Source organism: Ursus maritimus, unplaced genomic scaffold (assembly GCF_017311325.1).
Source record: "Ursus maritimus isolate PB19 unplaced genomic scaffold, ASM1731132v1 scaffold_16, whole genome shotgun sequence".
Classification (NCBI taxonomy): domain Eukaryota; kingdom Metazoa; phylum Chordata; class Mammalia; order Carnivora; family Ursidae; genus Ursus; species Ursus maritimus.
In genome coordinates this window covers 43967648-43981647 of record NW_024424008.1, presented here as the reverse complement: position 1 = coordinate 43981647, position 14000 = coordinate 43967648, and the positions used below count along the sequence as shown (strand labels likewise).

Genomic DNA, 14000 nt, shown 5'->3' with positions numbered 1-14000 from the left:
AGCAAGAAGTTCCCAATATCCTCTTCATTTGGTTTCAGTTGGGAGCAGTAAGGAGTTGCCAGTGTCCTCCAGGAGGTTGAGGGCTATTGAAGAACTGCCAGTTTTTGTCAGAATTAGAATAATACCAGGATAAGTAGGAAGGAATCAGTGGCTCCAGCTCTAAATATCTGGGAAGAAAATGGGCAGAAGTCAGGATTCTGCTAACAGTGAAACAGACTTCTTCCCTTCCATTATAAGAGGGAATAATTTATTCACATTGAGCAAAACCAAAATTTCACTCACATAGAGGATAAAGATAAAGATGGATATACTCTGTTATGGCTTTTGCTCATGATCATGTATCAAGAGCAGAAAATATTTTCCAAAGAAAAAAAAACTCGAGAGAAATGACAAATGGCCAATTCAGATGCAACTTTTCCCTCCTTAATGTCATACCAATAACATAGAAATACCTCTGCCAGCTGGGAGGTGTACCAAATATTTGTTAGTGCTTCACCCACATCCTCTCAGATCCTGTTCTCATTTTGATGCATGCCAACTTTAAGTATGCCTTCACAAACTCCCAACAGCTAGCACCTGCTTTTATTTGCCTGAGAGCAACACTCAGGATGACAGAGCCTGCTTCCCTTGCACAGGAGAGCCCAGGGTGCCAGGAAAGTTACACCCTTGGAGTACCCCTGAGCCCATGCCTGATATGTGTCAGGATATTTAAATACTCCAGATGCCTGGCCCTGCTCAGAACAATTCTAAGGCATGTCATACAATGTCTTCAAAGACTGCATGTAGGCTTGAGCCAGGGTTGCCCGTTATCAGAGTTTGCTTCATGTCACACATTTTCTCAGTCTTCCTCTGTCTCACTTCTGCATTCTCAACTGGATTTACCTGGGAATGCTTCCTAATGAATGACTTCCACGTGCATCTTCATCTCTGGGTCTTACGAGAAACCCAATCCAGGGTGGAGGAGAAGGAAAGCAAATGAAGAGTATGGGAGAAGATGCACACAAAGGAAAAGGGGAGAAAAAACTTTTGAGAAAAAATTAAAAACTGTCACTTTTTAGAAGGAAATTGTTTAGAATTCAAAATGTATTGTGAAAAAAAATTGAAAATAAGATGCAGTTGACATATCAGTATGTCTCCAACTCAAAGGAGAAATTTCAGAGTTTTCATGTCAGAGAATAGGAACTAAGTAGATGGTTCAGCATGACTACTCTGCTATAGAAGATAATAGTATAGCCCAGTGGTTCTCAGTGGTTGGTTCCTAGAGTAGCAGTAGCAGCATCGCCTGGGAACTTCTTAGGAATGAAATTTCTTGAGTCCTCCCTGAGACCTACTGAATCAGAAATTCTATGGGAATCTGCTTTTCAGCAAGCCCTCCAAGTAATTCAGATCCAAGCTTCAATTTGAGAATCACTGCTATAGCTTCTGGTCCCAAGAGGTGGACTGAGATACAAGGATTTCCTTGATCCGAGGAAAAAGAAACAGCTTTTGTATCTGCCTCAGGAGAGAGGAAATGGAGGACGATGGAAGGGATGAGTATGTAAGAGGTGAAGATGGTCATAATGCTTATGACTCTAAAATCTACCAGCTTATAAAACAGGTGCTGATAAAAAGGAGTTTGGTGAAGTGTGCAGCACATGCAATTTGATGGTGTTGTGGTCACAGAAAGGCAGACTGACTATTACCACTGGGAGGGCCATGACACCACCAATATCTATTCCCAGTACAAACCATTACCAGCAGAGAACAGACCAGAGAGACACAGATCCCATAGTGACCCCAGGCCACAAGTATTAAAACAGTAACTAACAACAAAGTAGCAGTCACTAAACAGCAGAAAAAGCAAAAGAGAGGAGTATAATCTTGCATTTCAAATTAGTGATGATGTTCTTCTCTGGTATAAAGTTCGTTATCATTTTAAGGGAAATGACAATGGAGTAGGTGAGGTCTCAGAAGGCGAGTTCATGAGGATGTTGTGGAGAGAATCCAGCCCCATTACAATGACCACATTCTAAGAATAAAGAGAAGAATGTAAGATAGAGTTCTTGTCCATTTGTGAAACAAACAAAAAAAGTAGTCACTGTTGAGACATTTGCCACAGCCGTGCTTTTCAGAGACGTCATCTCTGAAGGAAGGAGAAACGAACCTCTTTCTAAGCCACACAGATTCCACAACTCAGAAATGAGAATTCTCATTGCTCTAACAGCAGAATGACTAGTCTTAACACAGGGGAAATGAGCACTGTAGGAATGCCTATCTCTTCCTATCTCTTTCTACGCTTATAAAAGCACAGTCTCCAGATTTGGCAATTAGATAGGGTCCTAACACGCTCAAAATGGCAAAACCCTCATCACATTACCTTTTCTAGTAAAATTATCCAGAAATCTTCAAAGCTACCAAAGACTCTGTGTTATCAAATAAAATGGAAGCTTCCCCAAAAGGGCTTTAAATGTGTGCATGGAGAGAAAGAAGTAAATGCTGTATTGCTGTTGGTTCTATGGAAGCAGTAATGTGCCATGCAGAGACAGCAGGGAAGAATAACACATAACCATGGTGACATTTTTCTAAAGATACCTCACTTTTGGAGGCCAAGAATCAGTACATGTTCTCTATTATTTTGGCTAAGGCAGAAGTTCACTATATGAATGATTCATACTTTTATTCAATAATTATTCCATAATTCCATAATTTGTGCATTTGAGAAAGAATATAGAAACTCAATTATACGCGTTGCTGTAAAAAGTTTCCTCTAAAACATGGTGTTAATTAAATGATGGTGCAATTTTTTCTACAGTTTACTTTCTTTAAAAATGCTGTATATTTTCTCATAAAAATTACATGGAATATAGTGGGGTTTATTATGTTATGTTCCTTGTTTCTGTCTCTTAGGTGTGTGTGTGTGTGTGTGTTTGTATGATAAGTTTACTTAACCTGAGATCTACCCTCATTATAAGTTTGTAAGTGTACAATACAGTATAGTTAACTAGAGGTGCTGTTTTGTACAGCAGATCTCTAAGTTATTCATCTTGCATAACTAAAACTTTCTGCCCATTGAAAAATTGGAATGGACATAACACCTTCAAATTCAAGTCAGACAGAGTGACTCCTTCCTCCTGGTAGTCTCACACTTAAATTTCAGGACAGTAATCAAAGCACATAAACAGAATCTGAACCCAGGGTTCAAGGATGCTCTGAAAATTGTACATGAAGTCCTCACTGACATGGAAAAGTCAGATTTTGCAATACAAATGTATCTGGACATTAGTCTGACACTGGGGTACAAAAAGAGACATGGGCAAGAAATTGCATATATTAGCAGATGAAAAATTAGCATGGAGACTGTGAATGTGAAGAAAAAGCACTGGTTACTCTCCCGTGGACAGAATAGGGAGAAGAGAAAAGGAGGATCAAAGGAAATTCTTAAATAAATTTTAAGCAGGCCTGGATATGCTTAGAAATAGAAGAGTCTGGGGACACCTGGGTGGCTCAGTCAGTTAAGTGTCCAACTCTTCATCTCAGCTCAGGTCATGATCTCAGGGTCATGAGTGCAAACCCCACGTTGGGCTCCACAATGGGCATGGAGCCTACTTTAAAAAATAAGATAAAAAGAAGAAGTAGAAGAGTCTGTAGAGGTGGAGAGATTAAAGATCTAAGATGAAATTTTGAGGAAATAAAATCCCAAAGATATAAAGAGGATGACAAAATTCAATATCCACTCATGCTTTTAGAATACTTATTTGAATCTGGGCACCTAGCTGGCTAAGTCAGTTCAGCCTCTGACTCTCTATTGGGCTTAGGTCATGATCTCAGGGTCCTGAGATTGAACCCCATGTCAGACTCCACACTCAGCATGGACTCCACTTGAGATTCTTTACCCTTCCCTCTCTCTTCTCCTCTGCCCCTCCACCCCAAATAAAAAAATAAATAAAACCTTTAAAATACTTATCTGAATCAAAGAATGATGGATATATATTAAGCTTTACACCCAATGTGGGGCTTGAACCTACCAACCTTGAGATCAAGAGCTGCATGATCTACCGACTAAGCCAACCCAGTGCTCCATGACAAATGCTTCCTTAAGATGATAAAATATATGAAAACACTAGCAATTTAATTTGAAAAGTCTAAAGGCATTCCTAATTAGAACCAGAAGTAAAGCTGAGATGCCTACAGTCCTCACTGTTATTTACCATCGTTTTAAAGGTATTGGAAAATGCAGTTATAAATGGGAAAGGCACTATTAATGCCTAGGTAAAATCATCTCTATTTATAGAAGATTTTATAACATTTTCCAAAACCTAAAAGAATCCATGGGAAAACTTCCATAAAAAATAACAATTATATCACAAAATATAAAATTAACATATAATCCAATAGAATTCATATATGAAAATAATCAGAAGATATAATGAAAGATAGAACCCTCATTACAGTAGCAAAAATAAAATACAATAAAATTCACAACCATAAATCTAATAAGAAATGTACAAAACATAGATGAGGAAAATTAGGAAACACTCCTAAAAGATACTAAACTAGGAAGACATACCATACTTCCTTGAGATGGAAGTCTCAAGATTCAAAGATGTCAATTCTCCCTAAGTTTGCTTATAAGAAGCTTAGGATGCAATCACTAAACATGCCGTGAGGTTTGGGGTTTTTTTGTTTTTTGGTTTTTTTTTTTTTTTTGAAGCTAGATAGATTAGTTATAAACATTATGGTTAAAAATGAGTAACCAGGAAACCCCTAAAAAAAGAATAACAATGTGTGGGAAGTTATCTTCAAGATATGAAAACATTATGAAGCTCCTATAATTAAAGCAGTGTGGTATTGGCTTATGAATAGACTGGCAGACAAATAGAACAGAACAGAAAACACAGGAATAGCTCAAGTGCCTATGAAACTTAGTATGTAATGAAGGCAACAGCTCAACTCAGCAGGGAAAAGATGGACTTTTTTTTTTAATAAATGGCGATAGAACAACTGGATAGCCATATGGAAAAAGATAAATTTGGATCCATTCCTCACACCATATACTGGTACAAATTGTAAAAAGATCAGACATCCAAGTGTAAAAAAACGAAATCATAGAAACATTTTGAAAAAAAAAGGAGTGAATTTCTTTATAACCTTAGAGGACAGAAGACATTTCTAAGTATGATTAAAATATCAGAAACAATAAAAGATTAATAACATTAATTTTTAAATTTTATATCATAAGGAAAGGCAAAAACCAAATCACAAAGCCGGGGGGGGTGGAATATGTGCAACTTATTCCTCAAATGAAAAACTAATATGCCTAATATGTAGTCTTCTTAAAAATTGAGATCAAAATCCAACAGAAAAGTGAGGAAAAGGTGTGATGAATACCAACAGCCGTTAAATACATGAAAATATCACTAGTGTTTCTCATTATTAGAGAAATACTAATTATAACTATACTTAAAAACTGTTCCTAGGTTAAAAAATTGAAATTTCTTGTTTTTTATTTAAAGATTTTATTTATTTATTTATTTGACAGAGAGAGAGACAGCCAGCGAGAGAGGGAACACAAGCAGGGGGAGTGAGAGAGGAAGAAGCAGGCTCCCAGCAGAGTATGGAGCCCGATGTGGGGCAGATGCTTAACAACTGAGCCACCCAGGCACCCCAAAAAATTGAAATTTCTGAGAGTATACTGTTAGAGAGACAAAAGAAAGTAAGCACTCCCATTTACTGCTGAGGGGAAAAACAAATGTTGATTCTCCCAAAAAGATTCAGAGATTCAATATAATCCCAATCAAAATCTCAGCAGGTTATTTTGTAGGAATTTACAAACTGATCCTAAAATTCGTATGGAAACCCCAAGGACCTAAAATAGCCAAAACACTTTTGAAAAAGGTGAATGAAGTTAGAGGACTTATACGGACTGATTTCAAGAATTATTACAAAGTGACAGTAAACAAAACTCTGCGGTATTGACATCAAGATAGACAAGTAGACAAAGGGAACAGAAAATGAAGGACAGAAACAATTGATTTTTGACAGAGGTAAAAGAACAATCACTGGACAGCTATGTGCAAAATACACACACACAAACACACACATACACACACACACACACACACACACACACACACCAAAAAGCCACTTTGATCCATACCTCAACTGTATACAAAAATTAACTCAATATGGATTATACATGCAAACGTAAAAACCTATAAAACTTTCAAAACATAGGAGAAAATCCTTCTGATCTTTTTTAAGCAACAAGTTTTTGGATACAACAACAAAGCTACAGTTCATAAAAGAAAAAAGTGGTAAGTTGGACTTCTGAAAATTAAGATCTCTGTTAATAGAATGAAAAGATAAGCCGTGGACTATTTGAAAAGCTCATATTCAGTAAAAGGCTTGAATTCAGAATATACAAAGACGCTTGAGATCTCAGGAATAAGAAATAAACAACTTTTTTAAAAAAAATTTTTATTTAAATTCAATTAACATATAGTGTATTATTAGTTTTAGAGGTAGAGTTTAGTGATTTATCAGTTGCTTTTAACACCCAGTGCTCATTACATCAACTGCCCTCCTTAATGCCCATCACCCAGTTACCCCATCCACCCACCCACTTCCCCTCCAGTAGCCTTCAGTTTGTTTCCTAGAGTTAAGGGTCTCTTATGGTTTGCCTCCCCCTCTGTTTTTATCTTACTTTATTTTTCCTTCCCTTCTCCTATGGTCATTGGTTTGGTTTCTTAAATTCCACAAATGAGTGAAATTATATTATTTGTCTTTCTCTGACTGACTTATTTTGCTTAGCATAATACCTTCTAGTTCTATCCACATAATTGCAAATGGCAAGATTTCGTTCTTTTTGATGGCTGAGTAATGTTCCATTGCATATAGCTACCACATCTTCTTTATCCATGCATCTGTCGATGGTCATCTCGGCTCTTTCCACAGTTTGGCTATTGTGGACATTGCTGCTATAAACATTGGGGTGCAGATGCCCCTTTGAATCACTATGTTTGTATCCTTTGGATAAATACCTAGTAGTGCAATTGCGAGGTTGTAGGGTAGTTCTGTTTTTAACTTTTTGAGGAACCTCCATACTGTTTTCCAGAGTGGCTTTACTAGTTTGCATTCCCACCAAGAGTGTAAAAAGGTTCCCCTTTCTCCATATCCTCGCCAACATTTTTTGTTTCCTGCCTTGTTAATTTTAGCTATTCTGACCAGTGCGAGGTGATATCTCACTGTGGTTTTGATTTGTATTTCCCTGATGCCGAGTGATATGGAGCATTTTTTCCATGTGTTCTGCCCATTTCTTGAGTGGATTATTTGTTTTTTGGGTGTTGAGTTTGGTAAGTTCTTTATATTTTGGATACTAGCCCTTTATCTGATATGTCATTTGCAAATATCTTCTCCCATTCCAGAGGTTGCCTTTTAGTTTTGTTGACTGTTTCCTTTGCCATACAGAAGCTTTTATCTTGATCAAATCCCAAAGGTTCATTTTTGCTTTTGTTTCCCTTGCCTCTGGAGATGTGTCTAGCAAGAAGGTGCTGAAGCTGGGGTCCAAGAGGTTGCTGCCTGTGTTCTCCTCTAGGATTTTGATGGATTCCTGTCTCACAATTTGGGTCTTTCATCCATTTTTTAATTTATTTTTGTGTGTGGTGTAAGAAAGTGGTCCAGTCTCATTCTTCTGCCTGTGGATGACCTACTTTTAAATGGGCAAATAGGCTGGATAAACATTTCACCAAAAAGATATATGGATGACAAATGATCACATGAAAAGGTACTCAGCATCATTACTTGTTAGGGAAATGCAGATTAAAACCACAGTGAGATACCACCATACACCTATTTAAATGTCTTCACTTAAAAAGTGGGCGATACCAAGTGTTAGTGAGGATATGGGGGACTGAAAGTCTCAAACACTACTGGTGAAAGTGTAAAATGGTACAACCACCTTGGAAAACAGTCTGGCACTTTCTTAAAAAAGTCAAACATATACCTATCATGTGACTTCACCATTCCACTTTTATTTATTACCCAAGAGAAATGAAAGGATATGTCCATACAATGACTTGTACATGAATGTTTATAATAGATTTGTTTTCAATAGCCATAAACTGACAGCAACCCAAATGCCCATCAACAGGTGAGTGAACAAACATATGGTAGTATATCCATACAATGGAATACTACTCAGTAATAAAAAGTAATTAATTATCATTGATGTAACAATATGGAAGAATCTCAAAATACTTATACTGAGTAACAGATAGCAGACAAAAATGAGTACATACTGAACCATTCTATTTATATAAAAATCCTGATAATGAAAACAAGAGTGACAGAAAACAAATTAGTGGTTCCTCAAAAGCAGTAGGCAATGGAAGAAGGCAGGAGGGAGAGAAAAGAATGTGGTGGTGGCTTCATGAGTCTGTATATGTCAAAATTTATCAGAATTAACACTTTAAACATTGTAGTTAATTGTATGTCAATTATATCTTCTTAAACTCTTTTTAAAACATGAAAATGGATAAATAAACAAATATATGTCTATTGAATTGAAAATACTTGTAATCCTGGCACCTTCAGGCTTCAAGTGCTCTGTCCCTACAAAGCATCAACCAAATGGAGGAAGGGGTAATATAAGCATAGAGTGAAGCCAGAAGATCAGGAGACTTGTTATTCCTTCTTACTCATACCCTTTCACATTGCTGTTCTTCTGACCTCAAGAAGAACAGTAAAAGTTCTCTTAAATAGGACACAGCACTAACCATAAAAGGCAAAACTGATGAATCAACCTTCATCAAAATTAAGAAGCTCTGCTATCAAAAGATATCATTAATAATAAGCAAGACATAGTTTGGGAGAAGATAGATATAGAGAGAGATAGATTGAGATAAAGATGTGTGTATACATTATGTATGCATATATTATTGATATATATTACACATGTGCACATATACATAACACACATACATATATATATACAATTACACATATATATGTACTTACATGTAGAATTTTTAATTCCTTCAAATCAATAGGAAAAGCAGCTAACAGCCCTATTCTTCAAATGGTCAAAAGACTTGAATAATTACTTCATGAAAGAAGATATCCAAACAGCCAATACCCGCGTTAGAGGGTGCTCAACATCAGGAAAATAAAAATTAAAACAAAAGACATTTTGCTTACACATATCGGAATGGATAAAATGTAAAGACTAAATGTCAATAAGGATGTGCAGCAATTGGAACTCTTGGACATTGTTGATAGCTGTGCAAACTGACTCAAATATTTTTTAAAACACTTTGACAGTATTTATAAAAGCTAAACATACACCTACTGTATTATCCAGCAAATCCATATCTAAGTATATATCCAAAAGAAATTTTTGCATACTTCAATCAAGATGCATGATAAAAAAAATTTTGTAGAAACTTTATTAACCATAGGGCTAAAACTTAAACTATCTGTTCATTAACAGTCTAAATAATTGTATATTCTCATAATGGAATACCACACAACAATAAAAATAAATAATATACCCATATCTGCAACACTATAGTTGATTATCACAGGCTTTATGCTGAGGTAAAGAAGTCAGAAACAACAGAGTATACGTTTATGTGAAGTTCAAATATAGGCGAAACTAACCTATGATAATGAAAGTCATAATAGTGGATACCTTGGGGCAGGGGGGATGAGGGCAGATAGTATTTACTGGAAAGGAGCAAAAGAAGCCTTTCTAAAGTGGATGGAAATGTTTTACATTGTTATATAGGCTGTGGTTACATATACACATGCAAAAATTCAATGAGCTATACACTTCAGATTTGTACACTTTGCTATTATGAAAGTTAGGCTACAAAAAATTTTAAAGGAGGATTTCTGTTCTCTTTCATTACTTACATTGTACTGCATACCTAATATATACCCAGTACACCACCCCACACCTCAATTCTAGGTCCCCTGAATTCAGGTATCTATTCAGTCCCATCTAAATACAGTCCTCCCCCATGTGTTTCTTATTTTCATTGTAGCAACACTGACCAAAATCAAAAGGCAAAATTAAACACTTATCCAAACTTCCTTTATTTCCCACTAGAAGAGAACTTTCCTAAGGAAAAGTTCATAAGTAAAAATATTTCCCCAGCACTTCACTTATCATTGCTTCCCAAAGAAATCTTACCACTAATGGTGAATTTACACCAAAAAAAAATTGTTCTTTTGTTTTTTTATATATATATAATGGTTTTTTTCCCATTACATAATACTGTAGATTTATTAACTTATCCTGAGATCACCATCCCTTCCCCATGTGCACCATTATTAAAATATGATGGCTATCTGCAATGCCTGAAAATTTAGTAGCACTTGCTTTTCCTAATAAGCAGAAGCTTGGTGCTGCTCTGATAACTAAATATCTCCCCACAACTACCTGGTCCTCTGTTACATCTTCCACACCAGTGTTATTTAGTAAAAATATAATGCAAGCCACATATGTAATTCTCAACCTTCTAGTAGACACATTAAAAAAACTAAACAGATAAATTCATTTTAATAATACATTTTATTCAACATAATATATCCAAAATGTTATTTCTACATGTAATCAACATAAAAAGTTGTCAGTGAGATATCTTACATTATTTTTCATATTAATCCTTCAAAGATCCAGTGTATATTTGACAATTACATTCCAGACTTGTAGTGTGTCTCAGTTTCAATGCTCAGTGCCATACACAGCTAGTGACTGCCATATTGGATAGTGCTGCTCCCAATTATCTTAGACCACAGCCAAGGTAACCCTTGAAATAAGACTCCAAATTCTTTCTCTGTTAGTCTTGAAATACATATGACACCTCTACCACACATTTTTACACCCCATAAAATTACATTTCTCTCCCCTGGAAGTTCTAATTCACTAAACTATGTCTGTAGGGCTCCACCCACCAAGTCAGTGGACACCATACTTGCCTCTCTGAAATCTAACATACTTTCCACTTACACACTACAAAATTCATCAAACACTGTCTTGTCATTTTGCCAAGACCAACTCAACGAAATTTTTCACCTCCTACTCTCTTGCAAAATGTGATATATTAAAATTATCCTGTGAAAAGTGCATGAAATTACTGTGAATATATTCATAACTTAAATGTGCTAGGTCAACCAACATGTGAAATGAAATCTTCCAAGAAAGAAATGAGGCAAAAAAAACATGGCATAGGGGAAAACAAACTGGATTGGGATTCAAGCAAACATTTCAGTCTGAGCTCTGGCACACCAGGTAGTTTTATGTTCTTGGGCAGCATATGAATGTTTCTGACTCTGTAAAGTGTGATATATTATATAAAGGCACTAGATCAAATGATTCCTAAGCCCATTCAATGTTGAATACTCTATAATTGCAGGAAGTATTTTTCATAAAGTAAAGAAGAATTGGGGTATTTGGTTAGGGGTGAATCAGTACATTTGGTAAAGAAAATTAAAATTTCCTCTGCCATATAGTATAGAAAGAAAGCACTGGAGCTTGGATTCCTCATTGAAAAAAGTGAGAATAACAATAAATAATAGTAATAAAAACACTGCAATTAAAAAAAAATCCTTGGATCTCATTTCTAATATTTTTTCAAGAGAAAGTTATTCTGCCCAAGGTTTTCCTCAGGGCAAATTTGACATCCTTATTCCTCAGACTATAGATTAATGGGTTGAACATTGGCACAACAATGGTGTAGAACAAGGAAGACATTTTCCCCTGGTCAAGGGGCAAAATAGAAGGTGGTTTGAGGTACATAAAAGCTCCTGACCCAAAGAAGAGAGAAACAGCAATTATGTGAGAACTGCAAGTACTAAAGGCTTTGGACCTGCTTTCAGTGGAGCTAATATGGAAAATGCTGGAAAAAACAAAACCATAAGAGATAAAAATGGCAACAATGGGCACCCCAATGCCAATGGTCACAACAGTGAAGACAACTAGTACATTTACGTAAGAGCTGTTGCAGGAGAGCTCAAGGAGGGGAAGGATATCACACATATAGTGATTGACAAGGTTGTCAGCACAAAAGGTAAAAAATAATATATTTCCTGTATGGGCCACAGCCCCAAACACCCCCATTCCATAAACACCCAACAAAAGCAGTAAACACACCTGAGGAGACATGGTGACTGTGTACAGCAGTGGTTTACAGATGGCAACATAGCGGTCATATGCCATCGCTGACAGGATGAAAGATTCAGAAAAGACAAAAAAACAAAAGAAAAAGAGCTGAGTCATACACCCTGCCTAGGAAATTATGTTCTTCTTGGAGACAAAACTCATTAGCATTTTGGGGATGATGGCAGTAGAGAAGCTAAAATCTATGAAGGACAAGTTAAGGAGGAAAAAGTACATGGGAATATGAAGGTGAGAATTCAGCCCAATCAGGGTTATCAGGCCCAGGTTCCCCACCACCGTGACCACATAGAAACCTAGAAACAGGAAGAAGAGGGGCATCTGGAGTTCTGGATCATCTGTTAAGCCTGCGAGGATAAACTCTGTCACAGAGGAGGTGTTATCTGCAGCCATTGTCCTCTAGGAAGGTCTGTAAGGGAAAAAGAAACAAGTCACTGAGACAAAGAGAGAAAGGCTACACACCATGGAAGTGCAGGGACTGACATAGAGAAGACAAGGATAGGAACGTTTACTGAGTACTAACTATGGGATAGGCACTGTTCTAAACGCTGTGTGGCATTATGATTATCCCCATTTCACCGACGAGGACCCTGGACCTAAGTGACTTGCACAAGTCCCGATGCTGTTGAGTTACAGTAGAAGGTGAACTTAGGCGGTCTGGCTCCTGGGTTTGAGCATTTACCCCCTCTGCTACAGGACAGACCAGGTCAGGCAGCACTCACCCTCCTTCTGCTTGGAGTCATGGTGCTGTTCTCCACTGGCTCTCATCCATCTCTTTCATGGACCCTCAGATGGCCCCAGTGAACAGAAAGTGACAACTCAGAGCTCAGACCCTCTGCTTCTGCTTCTCTGCTTTGAGGATCAAATCCTCTAATTGTCTTGCTGAGCTGAAGAACTTAATCTCTGATTGTGGCTTTGGCCCAAGTCTCTTGTCCAAAGTCTAGGCACAAGACAGCATCCTTTCCTAATGCCCATGGATAACAGGAGACTACAGAGTTTTATTCTGGATTAAAGATCTCAGTGACATAGTTACAGAGGCTCCCTCAGGATCACTGCTCCAGAGACACACACCCCCCCCAAGGAAGAAGAAACGTTTGTTTACACCCTTGCTAATGCTTGATGTGATTTTTAATGACCTGTGGTTACATTTTTCGTTGTGATTACATCTTTTTAAGCTATTAATTATAGCAATGCACCATGGGAAAAATAGTAATTACTACCTTGTATTGAACCCTTACTGTGTATCAAACACTGTATTGATCCAGTACCCTCATATGAAGGATCCAAAGCAATGCACAAAAAATAGTACCTTCTTTATTCCTCACAACAGCCTTATATATTAGACCTGTAAATACCCACTTTAAAAGTGAGCAGCACACACAGCTTATAGATTTCAGAGTCTTGAGTCAAACTCTCATCTACCCAACTCCAGACTTTATAGGGGCCGGGGACCTTGCTGAGCTTAAGCAAACATAAGGTATTTAATGTATGTTGCTAACAGTGCCACTCCTGCCTACTACAACTACTGCATGCATTGTCAAAATTGTTCTCAGAAAGTGATTTCATTCATATAGAGACTAATAAAGTTTTACGTGGCAACTTACACTCAGTGCTTCTTACCAGGGGCCCTTAATATTAAGGAAGACAGATTTCATACCAAAAAGAGAAATCTTGATTTGGGGGAATTTGAGCTTCAGTGTGTCAATGGATTAAATAGGTTTTTGGTCCTGTATTAATGGCAAAAGTCCTCTTACAGAAGTTATGAAGTCAAAACGCAAAGGCAGAAATCCATCTTCCTCCAGAAAAGTTCTACTAAAATCACTGCATGCACGCCTGTGTGTGT

General features: G+C 37.0%; 1 pseudogene; it reads right to left on the bottom strand.

Moving 5' to 3' along the window:
* Window positions 1-11614: 11614 nt before the first annotated feature.
* Window positions 11615-12756, bottom strand: LOC103660605 (annotated as a pseudogene).
* Between the last annotated feature and the right edge of the window lie 1244 nt (window positions 12757-14000).